The sequence below is a fragment of the Oryx dammah genome, unplaced genomic scaffold (assembly GCF_014754425.2).
Source record: "Oryx dammah isolate SB20612 unplaced genomic scaffold, SCBI_Odam_1.1 HiC_scaffold_11, whole genome shotgun sequence".
In the NCBI taxonomy this organism is placed as follows: Eukaryota; Metazoa; Chordata; class Mammalia; order Artiodactyla; family Bovidae; genus Oryx; species Oryx dammah.
In genome coordinates this window covers 16,437,493-16,454,482 of record NW_024070195.1, presented here as the reverse complement: position 1 = coordinate 16,454,482, position 16,990 = coordinate 16,437,493, and the positions used below count along the sequence as shown (strand labels likewise).

Here is a 16,990-nt window from a genome sequence, read left to right as displayed (position 1 = left end):
AAAAGTGTGAGGCTGATAAAAATTCATAAGAAACAATGGCTGAAAACCTCCTAAATTTGGAGAAAGACTACCTTGTAGATTCTGTTTGTTCCCTGGGCCAAGCAGCCAGAGGACAAAGAGAGAAAAAGTAAGGGGGATTACTAACCCAGCTCTTTTGTAATTGCAGCTGCTGGAAACCTCCTTTAGAGTTAGCTGGTCTCCTATGGGTTTCCATAGCTACAGCTCCAATTGCTGCCATGAGATTGGCTAGTGGCTGGGGTGAGGTCGGGAGAATGGCAGCTAAGGGTTGGGTTTCTCGCTCAGCGTTGTTAAGTTCCACCTGCGACTGTTTAAACCAGGTTTCCCCTGGAGCTTTCTCTGTACCAGTAGCGCTCACTTCCACAGTTCTGGTTGTGTTAGCTTCAGGCCAGAGGATACTAGAGGGACAAAAAAGGAAAACTGTGAGTGTTGAAAGGCCATTCTTCATCCACTTGTTACTATTAATATTTATTTTATGGCACCCACAGATAATTGCTGTCTACATTTTATCCAGGCTTATATTTGCTTTCAGAGAGACGAGGATTGCTTGTTCCATGTTACCCAGAACTGGAACCTCATTCTTCTAGAATAATTTCAGCCAAGGATAAGGATGTTCTGGGAAAATTACTAAATATTACAAAATATTACTTCTTACACTTTGGATAACATTATTGCAGATGAATGTTAAATAAGTCACTTTTGTTTTTCTGCTTATAGATTATCAGAAGGGATCTAATTTATTTAATTATTTTCTTAGTCACTTTCCCATCACATTGCCAATATGAATTGAAGAACTAGAAGAATATTTTTATTGTATCTATAAAGATCATCTTTTAGAAAGTTAAACTGTTTTCCCCTAAATATTTATATAGACTTTACAAATTTACACAGTCATCACTTTGGACTCTCCATGCCCCGATTACCATCATTAGTACAGATAGGGGGAAAGTGGCTATATATTGAAATACATGTACACTCTTACTGTAACATGTTATTTTGTACATTTCTTACTATATTATTCATTCAGCCAGTATTTATTACATGTTCATCTAATTCTGGCTTTGACACTGTGGCAGTGAATAAATTGGTTAAGGTCCTGTCTTCATTCTATTAGTGTGGATATTTGAATAAAATATCCTAGGCCTGCTGACAAGCACAACTGGTCTGTACTATTGTTCTGAACATGCAGATGATTTTATTTTACTTATTCCACAAGCAGACTTTGCCTCTGGTGAGCTTTACAACAGGATAGAGACTGGACAGATACATTTCTCTTCAATTGTACTCCAAATGAAGACGTTTGGGGTCATTACAAATTTCATGTTCAACTGAATGATCGTAAGCATAACAGTGTGGTTTAGGTATGAATATTCCTGCTCACTGAGCATAACACTCACTGTAAAATCTTGCCTTGAAATATTTTGCAAATTTCCTAAATTTGGGCAAAGATGTCAGCTTTACAAAAGCAAAAAAAAAAAATGCCGCAGGTTGAGTCTAGTGCTCTTTACCCTCTGATTTGTACTCTCCCAGCTGAAGTTAATAATTATATCTTTTATTTTCTTAAGCAGGTTTTTCACTTTGAGAGTTTAAATGACTTGGTTAGCACAGCTTAGCTTTTCCCAGGTGGTTTATTGAATGTCACAGTTTACAACCTCAGACCTGAAAAATGAAGCTAAATTCTTAAAAAAAAAAAAAAAAAGAGTTTTGTGTATTCACTTCTGTATCATTTTGGTTTAGTAGCAAGAGAAGGGCACTTGCTACAAATTCATTAGCTAATGAATGTGCTGAATTTTTTTTAAGTATTTTGTATTAAGCTCTGTGATCAATATTATCATAATATATGTTAGACACTTGGCTTCATTATTTCCTTTCTCCTTCTCTTTCCTCCTTCATCCTCTCCTCCATTCTTTCCTTCCATCCGTCCCCTTCTTCTCATCTTCTACATTACTATCTCTGGTCATTTTTCATCTTCTCAAAATTTTCTCACCGAGTGCTGAGAGTATGAACATGCCATTGTTGCAGGAAGGGGGACCCCTTCCAGGGCCTGAAACTGGGCTCTTGTCTAACACTTGGAAATGAACTGTCGGAGGACATGTGCGGACAAAGCAAGAGATTTTATTGGGAAAGGGTACGCGGGTGGAGAGCAGTAGGGTAAGGTAACCCAGGAGAACCGCTCTGCCATGTGGCTCACAGTCTTGGGTTTTATGGCGATGGGATTTGTTTCCAAGTTGTCTTTAGCCAATCACTCTGACTCAGAGTCCTTCCTGGTGATGCACGCCTTGTTCAACCAAGACAGATGCCAGAGAGAGGGATCCATCTCTGGGAGGTGGTTGGACATGTGGTGTCTCCTTTTGACCTTCCAGTTAGTGGTGACTTATTAGTTCTATGTTCCTTACCAGGACCTCCTGTCCTAAAACAACTCATGCAAATGGTTACTATGGTGCCTGGCCAGGGTGGGTGGTTTCAGTCAGTGTGCTTCCCCTAACACCATCACTTCTCAGATATATCCAGGCGTGGTTTACCAAAAAATTTAAGCATCTAAGGCAATTCTATCATCACTGTCACATGGGCCGTGCATGTGTATGTTTTATATGAATCCAAGAATGTGAACAACCTTCTGCTTGGCAGAACACATTCAACTAATTAAAGCTAGTAGAAACTACAAAAATTTCACTGAATTCCAGAAACCAGTTTGTTTTGAGGCATTTTCCCCCCCAACATTGGTTAAATAGCTATCATTTTAACATTTGCACCTCCCACCTCCCCCGACCCAAGGGAGGATAGTACTATTGTAATTATACTACATTCTTCTGAGGTTCTATAATGAGCTATTATTTTGCTAATGGAATATTCAAGTAGTCCGTAGTAATTTATCAAATAGTCCCAAGTCCCATTTTCTCAGTGTGAATCTTTTTGTTCACAGGTAAATTGATGTGTGGGGGGTTATCAAGGCTTTTTTGTAATTCAAATTATCCATTCCACCTCTCTTCACACACACAGACACACACTATATGCACTCTTAGAAGAGTTTTTAGAAATGTTTATAATTAAAATTGTACAGACATTTTGCAAGTAGAAATTTCTGCATTTCAATTTGCTTCTTTATTTTTGCATTTTGATCCCTAATTTTGAAAATGCACCTAAATTAAAGGAGGAAGGGAAAATGTAATTCAGCTTTTTTCATGCTACAGGATGTTCTATTGTCAGCTTGAACTACTAGCAGGAGAGCACTATCCTAAATTAGAGACTAAGAAACAAGAAACCGTCTCAGCCCAAGCTCTTCCATTTTCCTCCACTTTTAAAAGACATGAATTTAAACTGGTGCCGTTCTTATTGAAATGGACACCCCCTTTTGGCACAGAAATGTTAAAGGTATAACATTATACCTTTAAATAAAAATGTTGCACATATATTAATGAAGAGCTCCTGAGCAGAAAGCTTTGCAAAAAAAAAAAACCCACATTGGGAGACTTGTTTTAAACTATTTAAACAAACAACAAACAAATGCAAATTACCTATACAATTAACTAAGCCACTAACTGTGAGGTTCCAATTCCTATCATGATGGTAAAATGTTTGTTCTGCTGGCTGTTTCCTCAAATCAACCTTAAAGTTTATTTTGTAATATTGTCCTGACAGGAAAACATCTTTGAGAAGCTAACTAACAGAAGGCCCCGAGGATGAAGGATGTCTAGAATCGCTGCTATGTGATAGGATGGGGAGTTGCACCCTCCTATGAGAGTGCTCCAAAGATGACCCTTGAGGAGACAGAGTGAAGAAAAGCCTTCTGAAATGTGTACTTGCCTTTCTTTCACATTGTTTGTGGACAATCATCACCTTCCCATTCACCAGAAATCTTCTGCAGCAGCTCAGATTGCTAAAGTGGTATCTGAGATAACACTGGGCAGCACAAAGACCCTGCCTGAGTGATGAATTATTAAAAACAGGTGAAGGCTGACCAGCTGCTCTTGGGCATCCACTATCCCCCCTTCTCCAACAACATCCATTCGCTGATGAATATCAGCCTAGGGAGACTGCCTCCTCCCATTGCTGTGCAACCATTAAAAATGAGACATGAATCACCCACAAGATGAAACTCCTGTGGGAGAACTGTTAACAGCCTGGAATCCACAGAGGTTCTGGGATGCCTGAGACTCTCTGCCCAAGGATTTAACCCCTCCTCTGTTTTTAAAATTCACCAAAATTCACATAGACTGGATCCTCACCTTTGGCCATTACCCAAAACACATTTCCAGGAATTCAGGGCTGTGTTTTCTATTCAGAGATCCTGCTGAAACAGAGTAGCTGACATACCAGGAGAGCCTGAACTCAGCAAGATAACTAGATGGCAAATAAAATAGAAAGCATGAACTGGACAACAATACTATCTTAAGCAAAAGTATTGGAACTGATTAAGAATTAAAAATAGTATGATAAATATACTTATAGAAGTCTTAGATGATATTAGCCATATAAAAGAGTAACATTAAGCCACAAAAGAAGTTCCAAATGGAAAAATGATGCATAAGAATTTAGGGATTCTTCTCAGGATTAAGGAAATCCTGAGATTTCTTTAATTTAAATTAGAAGGGTCATTGAGTGACAAATAGTACTGATAATGAAACACTGAGACATAAGTAAATTTAAGAAAATCAAAGTATAAGAGAAAATTCTGAACACTGATAAAAAGAAAGCAAAGAAAGGAACAAATACTCCAAGTGAAAACAATTTTAGAGGATGTAATCAAATTAGAAAAGAACAAATCTAGAAGATGATGGAAGATTATCAAATTTAAATTTGATAAATTTATCAAAATTATCAAATATTGTGGTAACAGTTAATGCTGGCAAAGACTGAGGGTGTGGGTGAACGTGTGTTTGTGTGTGTGTGAGAAAGAAAAAGAATGGAAAAAATCTAGAGCAAATGGAAAAGTATATATAGAGTAACCTGGAAATAACATTCAACATTATTCAATTTGACAAGTTAGCAAACCTAAGGAATGAGTGATAGTTAGTTTGTCTAGGAAAATGTTCTTTTGAGAAAGTTGGTTGTTACTCTTGTTGTTAGAAGAAAAAATATAAAATTTGTGTATGTGTGTATATATAATAAAATTTAAATATTTGTTATAAGAAAATAATCATTATTTTGGATCTTTGGAGAAGGGCAACTACCATAAGAATGAAATAAATAAATGTCATGTAGAAATTTTTAACCAGCAGAATAAATGAAAATCATTCAAACAGCACAGATGGAGAAAAAAATTTGAAGTTTATGTGAAAAATAAGTACCAATATATTGGTAGTTATATTTATCTAGTATTTATAGTTATCTATAAAATTGAGTTAAACATACTAGTTAAAAGTGGAGACTATATATAATAATGCATTTTTTTAAAGAGTAAACAATATGTTGTGTGATAAAAGAAAAATATTAAGATATATCAAGCAAATATGAACCAAAAGAAAAATGACACAGTAATCTTATACCTACAAATATAATTTAATTCCAAGATGTTACATACTGATAAAGGAAACACTTGGACAAGAAGATATGTTTATCATAAGCCACGTCCATTCATTTCCATATTGCATATGACAGCATTCTCATTGCAGTGGCATATCTGAGCAGGAGCAACACAGCAAATGACTTGGCAAACCCTAGTTATTTAGAGTTTAGACCAGATATGGTCTTTAACACAAGTTTACCAACTCCTGATGTGTAAAACTGAATTCTAGAAGCAGAGAAAGCAAATGGGGTAAAAAATAATATTTGAAGAGAGCCAGAATATTATAAATGATAGAATTAGTAAACAAGAACATTAAAAAAGCTAAGATATCTCTATTAAAGAGGTTGAACATATTACATATTTTCAAAAAACCTGAACTTGTACTGATAAAAACTATAATATCTGAGAAGAAAAATTCACTGGATGGGATTCATGGTTGAATAGATATTGCAAAAGAAAAGATTGATGAAATTGAAGATATATCTATAGGAACTACCTAATATGAAAGAAAAATGTAAAAGATAAAGGCCAAAGAGCTCGAACATAATACTAGTTAGCCTTGGAACAAATATATATTAACACATGATTAGAGCTGCTGAAAGACAGCAAATTGGGGATGACAGAATATTTTAAGAAATAATGGGAGCAATTTTTCTGAATCTGCTGAAAACCATATATCCCCAGATCCAAGAAACTCAATAGCCTCAAGTGTAAGTGATATTTAATAGCAAAGACTTTCCCAAGTCACATTATAATCAAATTGCCTAAAATCTGTAATAAACAACCTTAAAAAGCAGCCAGAAGTACATTTCATATAAAAGAACAATAATTATCACACTAGATTTCTCATTGGAAGTAGTGCAGACAAAAGTAAATAGTCCTAAAAGAAAAACTATCAACCTAAAATTATTTACCTATTGACAGTATCTTTCAAAAACAAAGATTATAAAAACTTTTCAAACCTACAAAATCTGAAAGCAACAAAGAACACTGGGAATGATAACTATGTAGGTACATATAAAGATTTGTGAGAAAATCATTTAACTGTCTTTAAAAGATAATCTTCTCTTTAAAACAAAATTACTAACTATGTATAACAAGGTTGAAAACATGGTCAAAGCAAAATGTATGATTACAATAGATTCAAGGCTGGAAGGGAAAAAAGAGAACTACATCATTTTAACTTTCTTATAATATACATAAATTTATATATCACTTTAAGTTAGACTGTGATAAGTTAAAGATGTGTACTTTAAACCCTAAAATGAATATGAAGATGACATACTGAAGAATTATAACTAATGCGCCAACAAAAGAATATAGAATCATAAAAATTAATTAAAAAGAAGGAAGAAAAGAGAAGAAAAGTACAAATGGGACAGATAGGAAACAAGTAGCAGAATAATAGATGGTCAGTAATCACATCAAATCTAAATGGTCTAAACCAAAGTTAAAAGGCAGGGACTGCATGATAAGTCAGAAAACAAATACAACTATATGCTGCCTAAAAGAATTCACTATATAAATATAAAGAATTATATTAAAAGCAAAAGAATGGAAAAAGATATGCTACCTATGAAATCTAGAAAAATAATTGATTTCAGTTCAGTTCAGTCTCTCAGTTGTGTCCAACTCTTTGAGACCTCATGAATCGCAGCACACCAGGCCTCCCTGTCCATCACCAACTCCTGGAGTTCACTCAAACTCATGTCCATCGAGTCGGTGATGCCATCCAGCCATCTCATCCTCTGAGGTCCCCTTTTCCTCCTGCCCCCAATCCCTCCCAGCATCAGAGTCTTTTCCAACTGATTTATGAGAATATATTTTTCTCTTACATATGAACAAAGACTTGGCTATAAAAATTGGATTCTTTTATTTAAGTTACAGCTCTTGTTCTTTATGAACTGTTGACTAGGGATTAGTTCAGAGACCATATGGTCTGCTGATGTGGTTTTAGAGTAGTAACAGAAAATGTAAATTTGCTGATGAGTCTAAAACCTGGAAATTTCACATAAAAATTTGCATTTCTGGTTTTTCTCAAAAGGTTATAACAGTTGGCAGCCCTGGAATGCCATTCTCATATGGGAATACAGAACTAAAGTTGAGTGGCAACTTCTGCCTTTAGTCTAAATCTACAATCTCCAACTCACCATAGTGCCTATTGGCATGACTTCACTCTCTTGCATTACTTGCCTGACATCTGATGGCAGCTGGAACTGTGAGCCCTGATGTTGCTTGATTGGTTTTTAGAATTCTGTATCCGTGAAGAAAATTGTGAAACAATTCTGGCTTTTGTTGTCTGGTTTGTTGTGATCTCTTATTTTTAATGCTTTGACTGGATGGAATCAAGGAGACTTATTTAAAAGTTGAAACTGTAGGATACATGAAAAATAAAATAAAACTACAGGAATCCTGTGTCTCACTGCTCTCTCCATTTACGTATCTGGTACATAATTTGTCCTGCATACTAAAGTATTAGTTTAGGAAGTTTGGCTTCTATTATAATTTATTACTTTCCTTTCTTTATTGTGTTACCAGTTAAGCATACACTGAAGATTTTTCTCTGATTTTAGTTGCCTTTTCTCTCATTGTTTCCATTTCCTTATTTTTTTCTCCTGTGTTCAAAGACAAACACTCAAGTTTTTATTCATTATTAAAAGCTCAATTTTCTGGAATGCTGATATAGTTCTTTAGTATTTCTAACAATAACTTTAATCTTTGATTACATTTTAGTGTTAGAATACATTAATAATAATTAATATTTATTGAGCACTTAACTACATGCCAAACACCATTTAAACATTTGAATGTCTTATCTCAATGGATTTTTTCTAAAATCCTATGAAGATTGACTATTATTATCTCTGATAAAGGTGAAAAAAATAAGACTTTCAGAGATTAACTTTTTTGAGATTAAAAGTATGGAAAATAGTGAAACCAAGACAAGTAACTGGGCATTTTTTAATCCAAACCCCATGCTCTTATTCATGAGCTGCACAGTAAGCTTTCTTTTTCTCTGGTTTGTTTAGCTTGCTCCTCATCCAATTAATTCATTTATTTTACCTTTAATTATGTTTCTTTAAAAAAATCCCCTCCCTCTTGTACCTCCCTTCCACTCCCCATCCCACCCATTAATTGTGATGATAAAATATAAGTAACATAAAATTTACCAACTTAATTTTTAGGCAGACAGTTTAATAGTATTACATTCACATTTTTGTGTAATCAAGCAATCTCTAAACCTCTTTCATCTTGTGAAATTGAAACTCTGTACCCATTAAACTCACCCCTACACCCCAGCCCCTGTCAACCACCATCTTACTTTGTCTCATCAATTCATTCTTTATCTCAGTTTGTTATTTTAACAAGAATTTAACAATTTGCTTGTGTAGGAACCTTGTTTTCCTAAAATTGTTAGAACCTAAATATTGTATTTCCAAGCTTTTTTAAAATTAGAAATGTTTTCAAAATATGTTCTTTTCCAGTGCTATAGTTTCTGTGTTTTATAGAGTAGAATCACTTCAAATGATACTTATTTGTTTTGAAAAGATGTTTTCTTGTACTTGAAAAGAACAGTATTAATCTGTTGGTATTAATTTTATCTGAGCCCAATTAGAATCATCCTTTCAATCTCATGTCACAGGAGGTCATTATGTTTACAATCTCAATCAACTTTCTGATTCTGTGTTGTGTTTAGTAAGGATCCAATGGCCTGAGTAATAACCCCATGGTCTTATGATCTGATTATTTTATCATAAGGGAAGAGTCTTACTCTGTACAGCCTAAAGTGATCTGTATTTCTTGCACTGCAAAAAAAAATCCAAATGGGGAAATAAATATCCCAACATCTGGATCTAAAAGGTTACCACATTCACATTGGCCTCGGCAATGTTTCATTCCTGAGGACAACCGAGCTGAGAGACGCATTAAACACTCAAGAGGGGCCAGAGGGTGGAACCATGTGTTTGAACTCCATACTGAGGAGCTTTCATGGAACAGTAGGGGGACCTGTGCCTCTCTGAGTCTGTGTAGATGGAAATTCTCCACCTTAACACATGTGACTTTACCATTCTGCCTCCAGGCTAAGCTTAGTTGATTCTCCAACTTTTGGCTGACACATTTTTGACCAACATTTCTAGTTTCCACTGTTGTTGAAACTGCATTGCTTTTCCTGTTTTCATGAGCATTAAACGGAAAGATCGCAGGAATGAATCAAGAACTGCTGGTTACCAACAGTGTAGCCAGAATATCCTCTTTCATATATAAAGATGAAGCTGGAAATGGCTTTTGCCCTCCTGTGCCAGTTTGACCTAAAATTCAATGTACACCAACAGTCTTTTATAAACCACACACATGGACAAAGTGCTTTTTGACTATAAATCCAGTTATTCACTGAAGAGCCAATTTCTGTTTACTATTACTATCTTTTCCATTTTCTTTTTCCAGAAGTATTTTGGCAGGGAAGGATATATATGTGTGTGTGTGTGTGTGTGTGTGTGTATACATAAATATATATATGTGTGTGTATATGTGTGTATATATATGTGTGTGTATATATATATATTGTACAATTACCTAAATTATATTGAAATAGTATTTGCCTCTATTTTTTTCTTAAAAATATTCATTTTTCAGCACCTTTACGACCAATTATCATCTGATATGATCACTTTAAATTATCAGATAACTTTTCAGTCAAGGATGAATGATTTTCAACCTTCCAAATTCTACTTCATGTCCATAATACATGCTAGTTGAATTAACAGTCATTGTGGAAGTAACAATAGCTAAATTATAAAATCTATTAAAATCCATTCTACCATGGTCTAGTTCTTCGTTATGTGATTTAAGGAGGGAAGAACAAGTCAGAATAGAAAAAGACAGAATGTGAAATTTAAGCAAAAATTGTGAGCTAAAGCTTGAAATTAAAATTTCAACTAGAGCTCGGTTTAAGAAAACAAACCAGGACAAAATGAACTGAGAAGGGGACTTTGTGTGTGCATGTGTGCATGTGTATGTATTCACTATGGTTCAAGAAAATTCTATGAATTAGCTCATTGGCCATGACTGCAGTATTTCTTATGGAAAGAAAGGGTGACTTGTGAGTATGATCTCATCCATTCTCAAGGAGCAGGAGGCTGTTTATGTGAAGAGGTTATTACCAATTAATAATTCTGAAGAGAGGAAGTGTTGTCCAGTGTTTAGAGTCAGCAGCTTAGATTCTATTTCTGGATGTATCCATTTTTTTTCAGAGGTTTTAGATAGGTCATAGTTTCTTAGGACTACTGTTTATATCTGTTAGCTTGGGGTGCTAACAGTTTCCACTTTATTATTGCATGGCAAATTTTTGTGAGTTTTAATAACTTTAGGTAAAATAATTTGCAAAGATGCTTTAAAGTCATCAGAAAACCTCTAGGATGAAAGAGGAAGTATTCCTTCCCTGGAGAAAATGTAATATCTTTTCATAGCAAGTGTTGTGTGGTCTTTCTTTTTAATGGAAATGCTCAGCATTGCCAAGTATATTCTGTAAGCTTTCTTGCCAGAATTGCTACTTAGCAGCTTCTCACCAGAACTGAGTTTCACATGACCTCATTATTAGATATGTTTTGTAACTAAATACACATTTTTATTTTTTAAAGGGGGAAAACCACAATGAATTTGAGTCACTAGGAATTTGGGGGCCATTTCTGGAGCAGCACTTTTTCTTTGTATTGAAAACAGACTCATGAGAAGAAGTCCACTCCTCATGAGATGCCCTGGACAGTAAGTATGTAGCAGCTGGTGAAACATTCTGTCTGGGGCAAACAGGAAACATAGGTATTTGGGATTTAGCTTCAGGGAAAATAAGTAAGCAAATAGAGTAAGAATCTAGAAGCCAAGTATATACATTCATCACCATCAGTTAATAAGAACTTAAACTTGCAACATATTTTATAGGTGAAAATAGTATACTGTGCTTATTGTTGCATGAAAAATGTGAAGTAGAGCAAAGTATTTTTTCAGGCTGAAAAGACCAAAATTTGGTGTTATTAATTAATTTGTCTAAAAGGTTGCACACCAAAAGAGCTAGTACTGTAACCCCAATAGTTTGATTCTTTCCCTAGAAATGGATGCCATACCTTGATTCTCAACTAGGGAGGAAAGGGAGCTCTTACACATTTCATGCTGCCTACCTGGCAACTTTGGTGTGCAACGTCCCACCAGTTGAGAATCACTGATATATCAAGCCACATGATGAGTGTGTTCCTCTCCAATGTGTCAGGACAGAAGACAATTTGCCACCCAGAGAATATGGCTTTTTGTGTTCTCTTTTTATGTAAATGATGAAAGTATACCAGGAACACGAAATGCTTATCTTCATTTTCTCAAGCCAGGATTTTTGTTTTGTTTTTTTAAAATATACTCAGATCCTTGTGACAGTGTTTATCCCTGCTCTCAGCTGAAATTTGGCTGCTGTTCTTATGCTCTGATAATAGCCCTAACCATCCTCCATTGCCTCTATCTAAAACTAACATTCCCCAAGCCCAATTCCCCTTACTGTCGGTGCCCTCGTCTGTTTTTTCTTTTTCTCTCTAATGTACATTTTAACTGAAAACACATGACATTGCTGAGATTAAAACTCCTCTCAAACATAACCAAAGAATCATTTTCTAACTTGACTTTCCTTTGGACTGTACTCCAGTGAGATTTTCATGTGGCCACAGTTGCTGAACTTCACATTGCCATCTCTGTTTTGGCTTCAACTTGGAGAAAGAAAGAAAAACGGGTTTCTTTTCTCATGAAATCTCCTATCAGTCCTTTGAGAAAGGAATGGGGAACCATTTTAAGAGAGACATACCTTAATTTTGTTGCAAATCCTTTTCTGCCTTCCAGCCTTCAATATCAATATGTCACACTAAATTATTTCATTAAGTACTTCATCTCCTCTGTAACCTGCTTGTCTTTGAGGACAAACCATGGATCAGCTGTGTACACGTCTGCAATATTTCAACTCAAAGGACATCTGCCGACTCTTAACCAGAAAACTATGTGCATTCTTTTCCTCTCCCCTTCATAAATATATATTGCAATTTCCACTGTTATTAAAAATATATATACTTGGTCCTTAGTGATCTACCATGCCCTACTCTCCCTTCATTCTTAAGCTGACCTTGCTCCCTGAGAAAGACAGGAAGACAACCTTAAGTGACAACGAGACAAATTTCATTTTGTTGGGAACTGCCTTTTCAATTATTTCTCTCTTCTCGATTTCTCCTTGCTGACCTGGTCCAAGCTGTTACATTGACAGGGGTCCCTCACCTCTAAATTAAAATATGCAAATTGTTATGGTTTCTGCACTAGGACCAGTAGAGCCTGGGCACTGTGATTGCAAAAGATTGTTCAGTTCCATTTTGCATCAAAAGAATATAGTTACCTGCTTCTGCCATTTCCTATTATGAGAAAAATAATACCCTGCAGACTGATACATTATAAGCAATACATTTATGCATCGGTATATTTCTATTTTAAAAATGAAAGATTATTACTTTTTGTGACCCACATTCTGCCACAAGGACAATATGTCCAAATATATGCACATACTTTCAAGGACTTGGTGAATGTATTTTAAATGTTTCAATACTGAGAACTAGTCTACCTTAATTTGAAACATAACTACATTTTTAAGTACTTAAAAATTTTAAGACTTGAAATAAAAAACAGTTACTATCGATGCATTTTAAAGGTATTATTCCTTTCGTAAAATTTTGGATTTGGGATGCTTCCCTAGTCATTGGATCAATTAGTACTGTTCACAACTGAGCAACTAAGCGCACACACTCACATGCATGCACACACACACACACACACACACACACAGGCTGATAGACAAGTCATTTTGGGGGCCATTCTATGTACTCTTTGCCTATATGTGCATATATACCATTCACTAAAATTTCCCCATTATTTTAAAAAATTCTGTTTCTCAGATAATAATACAAAATTAGCTTCTAAATAGCCACCGTAATGCCGAACAACATTTAGAAATGCTCAAGGATTATTTCTGTGATACTATTATATCCACCATGGTTCTCAGAAATTCCTAAGTGATCATGAATTGACCTGAGCATCATGTTTTCTCCCAAGTTATCTTAGGAGATCCAGGGTAGAAGCCTATTCATAAACCACCATATGGGAAAATCACTCATTGACAGGTGAAATAGCAATAATAAATAAAAGTACTGGAAAATCAAAAGGTTATTTGTTTCTTTGAGATACACAGTTGGCCTTGAACAACGAGGGGGTTAATCCACTTATAATTTAGCCAGCCCTCTGTATCCATGGTTCCTGTACATTTGCAGATTCAACCAACAAGGAACTGCATAATAGAGTACTACTTACCATTGAAAAATATCTGCATATAAGTGGACCTGTGCAGTTTAAATTCATATTTTTCAAGGGTCAACTGTATTTGATATTTTCTATTTACTTTTTCCATCAAAATTTGATTATGTTAGTTTGGTTTAAAATGAACTTTTAATTCTTAAACATTCATTGACAGAAGCAAAATATATCAAGTCCTGGGAGGAAAACCATCTTAAGTTCAAAATGTTACAAAATGTAAACCACCGGGAAAGAGTGATAAACACTAAAAACCTGTGCTAAGACATAAAGTACCAAGTCCCATATCTGTTGGTAATGAGCAGTACAGGCACAGGGTAAGCAACCTGTATGGACCTTATTTTTCACATCAATTAAATATCATAGCCTATGTTAGTGAACTTTTTTTCTACTATAGTGGGCTTTTTTACCTTGTGTGAGGACTCTAAGTGAAAATAATAAATTTTTACAAACTAAAATAAAAATCAGGAAGAAAATTTTCCTTCATATGTTTGAAATCATTGAAGAACATCAATTCTGTAATTCTAAGTCTCTGATTCTAAACCCTTTTGTCTAACTTTTCTTGCTTATTGGGTGGATATTTAAAAATGAAATTTGTCACTACAATATATCCTTTTAACTTTAAATATCTGAGATTACTAAGCAGATTCTTTAAAAAGAAAGCAATTTTTTCTTCTCATTTTATTTTCTTTTGATTCATTGTCTTTGAATTTCTCTTTCTAAGACCTATCTTAACCTTACATTTCATTTTTAGAAACTAATGGATTTTTGGTGATGTCATCAAGATGGCAATATAGGTTGTTCCTGACTACAGTTCCCTTCATAAGAAGACTCACTAATAACTATTCATAGAAAAGATAGCATTGTGTAAATTCTAGAACACAGAGGGGATGCTGGAGCATCTTCCTGGATCACAGAAATGCAGAAGGACTGAATTAGAAAGGGAAGCAGAGTGACTACACTCTGACTGCATCGCCCCTCCCCCAGGCTGGCACAACAGCATACTGAGAGGAACCCCATGGGCCCATTGTTTCCCCAGTGGGAAAAGGAGAACCCAAGGTTTATATCCAACTTCCATAGAACTGGGTGCCAGTTCCCATGAAGCCCATTAATAAGGCCTCACATCACGGGATTGCAGGGGGATTTTACGGGGCTTGACTTCTAGAGGCCAGGCTGTGATGGGGAAGAGGGGCAGGGCTTAAGGCAATCAGTACTCAGATCTTGGCACACTGAGTTCCTACTCACAGAAGCACCCAAGTAGAAATCCTCACTAGCAGTTTGCCCATATGCACAGCCAAGATAGCAGCCCCATCTGGCCAGGGAACTTAGTGGGTTGTACTGCCTGATTTCGGATCCCCAATGGCAACTCTTTGTCTTAGAGACTGCTCCGAGACTACCCCCTCCAAGCTTAGGTAGAGACATCATTCCATAACCTTGGCTACTGCCGAGTGTAGCCCCAGCCCTGACCTGAGCAGGAAGCCTTGCTGGAGCACCTGGGAAGCTGTCTAGCCTAGCAGCACTCAAGAAAAGAGTCTAGTTGGCAGTGCTGGCCATTTGTAGAGTCAGGATAGTGGCCCTTCAGCCATGCCAGGTAACTCAGCATGCACTTCTGCCTGATTTGAGATCTGCAACCATAGATTTTGCAGGTCTTATTGCCTGTTCTGCCCTGTCACCCAGGCAGCAAAGCTAATTCATAGCCCTGTCCATTGTTGAGTGCAGCCCCCAGCCTTGACCAACCAGAAAACCTAGACAGAGCACCCACAAAGCATGACCCTTTAGCACTTGGGCAAAGTCTGGCCAGTGGCTTCGTCCTTCTGCAGAGTCCAGTTGGTGGCCTCATTTGGCCCGAGAGTTTGCTCCATAGTTCTTCCTGAGTTGGTACCTTCCTCCCCTAAAATGAGCCTTACCAGCCTTAGAACTTATTCTGCTTCTCTTCCCCTTCCCCATCAGAGGGAAACTAATTAATTGCCTTATCCATTGTTGAGGGAACACTTTATTCCACCCACTCAGGAAGCCTGGCTAGAACATCTGGGAAATTGTGTTGCCCAGTAGCATTGAAGCGTAGAGCCTGGTCAGTGGCTCTGCCCTTCTATAGGGCCATGCCAGCAATCTGGCTAGGGAACTTCGTGCACAATTTTGCCTGATTTGGGATCTCAACCAAGTCTTGCTTGCCAGCTTTGAAGCTGGTTCTGCTGCCCTGCCCAGGTAGGGAAGCTAATTCACAGCCCTGCCTACTACTGAGTGACACCCCAGCCCCACTTGACCAGGAAACCATGCCAGACCACCTGGAAAGCACCTAGCAGCATCTGAGCAGAGAGCCTGGCCAGCAGCTCTGCTATGTGTTAAGCCAAGTCAGTTGCCCTGTCTGGCCAGGGAGTTGGTGTGCAGCTCTGTCTGATTTAGCCCCAAATAATGAGCCTTGACAACCTTGGAGTCTGTCCTGTGGCCCAACTCAAGGGAGGAAGCTAATTTGTAGCCATGAATACAGCGTTAAAGACCCACCCAATTAGAAAGATGAACCAGAGCATCCAGAAAGCTATATAACCCATTCTACAGCCCTGTTTATAATGGCAAGTGAACAAAGAGCCCAGCTAGTGATGTGCTTGTCTGCAGAACAAAGCCAGCTGGCCCATGTGGCCAGGGAACTCAGTGCACAAATATGTTTGCTTTGGTCCCCAAACAACTAGCCATGCCAGCTTTGGGGGCTATTCTGTTGATGCAACCAGGCACTGAAACTAATTCATAACACTGCTTACTATTGAGTTCAGTGACCAGCCCCCTGGTCACAATTCACCACCCCACTCCCTCACTAGGAAGCCTAGTGAGAATAATCCAGGCAACTGCAGAGCCCAGCCCACAGCCATGTTTGAGCAGAGAACCAAGCCAGAAGTCCTGCTCAAGTGTTCCCAACAGGCAGCATGACCACACCTGATTTCAGAGAGTGGGCAGAGACTTCCCAGAACAAATAAAAGCTGAAGGAGTTTCTTAGCAAATATACATGCTTCACAAAAAATGCTAAAGGAAGTTCTTGACACAGAAATAGAAGTATGCTAATTAACACCATAAAAGCATACACATAGGTACAAA

At 36.9% G+C, this 16,990-nt stretch overlaps 1 long non-coding RNA gene across 1 annotated transcript; it reads left to right on the top strand.

The window, feature by feature from the left end:
- Positions 1-310: 310 nt before the first annotated feature.
- LOC120870295 lies at positions 311-7,934 on the top strand. Its single transcript, XR_005722766.1, has 2 exons — positions 311-440; positions 3,658-7,934. It is a non-coding gene; the product is annotated as an uncharacterized LOC120870295 (long non-coding RNA).
- Positions 7,935-16,990: the final 9,056 nt, after the last annotated feature.